A 4,529-nucleotide genomic window follows, 5' to 3' on the forward strand; every position below is an offset into this window, starting at 1 on the left:
TGTTACCATTTTCCCTTGTGATAAGTGAGCCCACTGTCAAGTTGGGTAAGACAAAAACTTAAACCGGCTCAATCTGAATATAGAAAATAAATCTTGGCTCTTTCTCTTTCTTAAAATAATCTAGTTTATTCTCATTTTAATTAATCATTACAGAAGGTTGCCTCTTCTAATTAACACATAAAAATATAGTGATTGTAAAGAATCTCAAAGCCTCTTAATCTCTAAGTATGGAAACCATGCATAACGGAAAATATAATTTGAAGAAACATAACACTAAGTATCTGGCATATAATAGGAGCTCACGAAACATTTTTTTGGATTAATTGATTAAATCAATGAATGATTTTCCCCAAAGAGCTCGTTGTTATGGTTTAGATAATGCTTTGTTCTCCAAAGTTTCATGTTTTGCAATTTGGTGTTGGGAGGTGGTGAGGCCTAGTGGGCGGTAAGTGACTGGTTTGTGGTGATTGTATCTTGGAGGCAACACTCTCATGAATAGATTAATGATGTCTCAAGAGACCGAGTGAGTTTTCTAGCTTTCTTAAGAAGGGGTTAGTTGTGATGAGAATTGGTTCTTCTAAAGAGAGCTACTTGCAGCTCACTTTCTTTCTGCACCTGTCTGTCATTGTCCAAGTTTCTGTAAGCTGTGTTGCAGGCCTATGGCTTTAGACCTTCTAGCCACCAGCATTATGAATTTTGCAAGTAAACCTCTATTCTCTTAATTAACACAGTTTCAGGTATTTGCGTTAGCAATGCTAAAACAGACTAGGACACTCTTGTCTGTGGATTTTAAAACATAAACAAGGAGATGGCAGCACTATGCATACTAGAAGCTTCTAGGTGATTGGGAGAATTTGTTTTTGTACAAATGATCATAAAGAAAACAATACATTGCCAAAGTCTGGTGGGAGAATTAAAATGAAGGGTCTCTAGTGACTCCTTCCCATCTGTCATTTTTTTTTTTTAAGATTTTTACTATAGGGTACGTGCACTCACTGGAGAGACAGAGACAAAGAGTCAGAAAGTGAGAAATCACCCCCTGGGGGGATGACCATACTGCAGTCCCTTTACAGTTCTCGGGATTTTGGGCACACACACAAACACACATGCACGCCTGGTGTGAGTTTTAAATCACTGGGTCTGGGACTTGAACCGTGGTTGACTATGTGGGAGTCCAGTGATGTAACTATTATGCCACCTGCTGGTTTCTCCATCTGTTATTTTGAAAATGAAGTCCAGATCCTCAAGATCTGAGGCATCCTAGTGGGGACAGAGAACTGCTGCTTCCAACTGTAGAAGCGAAGGATAAAGCCTCCAAGAAAGCTTTTGTCCTGTTTTGAGAGTCAGAAAGTGGGGGACCAGCAGTTAGTGTAATGGCTATGTTGCCGGACTCCCATGTAGTGGACCTTGGTTTGAGTCCCAGAACCAGTGGCTTAAACTCATGCCGGGTGCATGTGCGTACGTGCCCAAGGTCCCGAGAGAAGAATGGAGGAGAAGGGATTGCATTGTGGCCACCCGGGGGGGGGGGCAGGGGGGCGATTTCTCGCTTTCTGTCTCTGTCTTTCTGGTGAGCACACGCACCCTATAGAAAAATCCTCTCAAAAAAAAGAAAGAAAGAAAGAAAGAAAGAAAGAAAGAAAGAAAGAAAGAAAGAAAGAAAGAAAATAGGAAGATGGAAATTTGGAAACACTTGCTGTATTTTGAGTTCTATATTGGAGTAAATTTATTTTTAGTTTTTAATCAAATTAATGAAGGAGTAAATTAAAAGTCAAGAGTTTTAGAAGACTTTTAACAACAGCAAAGTCTCCTCTTGTTCCTTTGTTTACTCCCTATCTCTCCTCCAAAGTCACAATTAATTTTAACTCTTAGCTAATAACATGCTACTATTGGGGCCAGAAGGTGTTGTGGTGGTTAAGGGTGTTGGACTCCCACATGGCTGACCACAGTACAAGTCCAAGACCTGGAGACTTGTTTTCTCACTTTCCCTTTCTCTCTCTCTCTCACTCTGTCCCCCTCTGGTCAAATTATAATAAGTAAATGAATAAATAAAGTTTAATAAAGTAATTCTTTAAATAAATGCTACCGTTAGTTCTAATTTTTCAGGCTCCGGTGTTAACTATTAACTTTCCAATATGGAGAATGAGAATTCAACTTTTTTACTTGCTTCGCTCCCATTTTGTCTTTATTCATCCTCTTAAAATATTGATAACGTAATTTGTTAAGTCATATTCAGTAGGGCCAGATGGTGGTGTGGTGGTTAAGGTGGATGAATCCCATGTGAGAGATGGTGCAGTTCAAATCCTGGACCAGATGGCTTGAGAAACATGCTGGACACCTGTGCGTGCTGCCCAAAATCCCCAAAGAGGAAGGGCTGAAGGAGAAGGGATTACAGCGTGATCATAGTCTAAGGGGGGGGGTGCTTTCTTACTTTCCCTCTCTCTCTGTTATTCCCAGGTGAGCACATGTGCCCTCTGGCTAGTTAAAAAACAAAAATAAAAACAAAAAACAAATTAACAAATTATATTCTGTGTTTATTCTCATAGAACTAAATGTAAACATTAATTCAGCTGAGCATGATATGGACTATAATTATTAATACATTTCCTTTCTTTCTTTTTTCCTTTTCAACTTCTTTTCCTCCATATAATATTCGTTTCATCTTTGCCTGCTTGGCTTTCTATGTATCTATCTCTTATTTATCTTCTAAGCCTCCCGCAGAGGTGTCAATCTCAATATATTTAAACACATGAGGCATTCTCTTGGCTTCAGTTATTCTTAGTGCCTAGTACATGTTATAATTAAGGACATATGTCCCTGGGTTTAGAACGCTTTGTTTGAATTCTGCTTTTTTTGAAAGATACCCTGACAAGCTCAGATTTCATGTCTCAGGTTCCTCTTCTGTAAAAATGGAGAAAGTAGGGCTAGTTTCATAAGATCGTAGGGATATTTAAACATTTAATAAGTAGAAAATGTTTGGAACAATGACAGACATAATAAGAAGTAATTGTAACTTTGCTCTGGTAACTTTCATCCTTCTGTTGCAATCTGAACTATTCTGGTTATGTCTCATAGAGTTTATGCCTTCCTCTTTTTGTTGGTTTGGTCCTTATTTTAGCAAGTATATCCACTGTTGAAATCAAGTTTCTTGAGACTTAGCTTAATCTAGAAAAGCTTAAGAGTAAATTGTAGGGTCAGCTCCGTAGTATAGCAGTTCATAGCTATAGAAATCCAGATCCCACATGACTAAACTACAGTTCAAATCCTAGCCCTGGCAGTTTGAAAAATACCAGGCGTGTGCCCAAAGTTCTAATGAGAATGGAGAAATGGAGGAAAAGGATTATGAAGCAACCATGCTTCCTCCACCCCACCTCTGGTGAGCAAATGTACCCTGTAGCATCAACAACAACAAATAAAATAGGGAGATTATAGATTATAGAATCTCACTACCAGAGATTCTGCTTCTGTAGATCTGGGGTGAGGTTCCAGAATTTGCATTTATAACAAATGCTTGCACATGCTGATGTTGCTCTGGAAACCACTGTTCTAGCAGCTTCCTGAGAAACCATGGTCAAGAAATAGAACTGAGATCTTGTTTATCTGGAAATGTCTTTATTCTTTATTGATCATTTGAGTGGGTTAGAATTCTATGTTGCAGATCATTTTCTTTTGGAATTTTGACTGCATTGCTGCTTCAGGAGTTGCTGAACAGCCAATGTCATTTTTATGCCTGGTCATTTTGTACATCATGTGCTTTTTCTCTCTGGATGCTTTTAGTATCTTTTTATTCTCAATATATTGAATGTTTAAAATGATATGCCTTGATGTATGTGTATGTGTTTTAATTGGGCTGGTGCCCAATGGGTGCCTAGGGTCCTTCAGCCTGAAAACTGCCTTCTTCAGTTCCAGGAACTTTCCTTGATGGTTTTTTTCTTTGGTAATTTCCTCTTATACATGTCCTCTATTCTCTCATTCTGGAATTTCTGTCCCTTGAATGTTGAACTTTCTTGCTGATTTAGTTTCTCAGCTTTTAAAATATTTTTTGCTTAATGATGGTTTTATTTCCTTTTGAACCATTTGAATGTATCCTCCAACACTTTTACTGATGTTTTTGTTTCTATCACATTTTAATTTCAAGAGTTTTTTATCTTTATGTATTATGTTTTTAATCCTATTTTTATCTCTCAGATATAATAGGTTCTCCTTTCTACCTGAGGTTGCTAGAGTTGGGTTTTTGTTTGTTTTTATATTTTCTTAAGCTTCTTGTATTTGATTTCATCCTCCTCCCCCTTTTTTTTTTCTTCCTGTTTTAGCCTCTACTTTCATATCACAGGCTTTCATCAGGCCCAATGATCCTCGTGTGTCTTTTTATAAATTTAATAGTGGGCACTGCGTTTCTTTGTGCCGTGGTAACAGTTTACCACAGACTGGGTAATTTATGAAGCACAGACATCTATTTTCTCATAGTTGCGAAGGCTGGGAAGTCCACTATCAAGGTGCCAGCAGGCGTGTTGCCTTTTGAGGGACCTATC

Source organism: Tupaia chinensis, unplaced genomic scaffold (genome assembly GCF_000334495.1).
Source record: "Tupaia chinensis unplaced genomic scaffold, TupChi_1.0 Scaffold000434_1, whole genome shotgun sequence".
Lineage (NCBI taxonomy): Eukaryota > Metazoa > Chordata > Mammalia > Scandentia > Tupaiidae > Tupaia > Tupaia belangeri.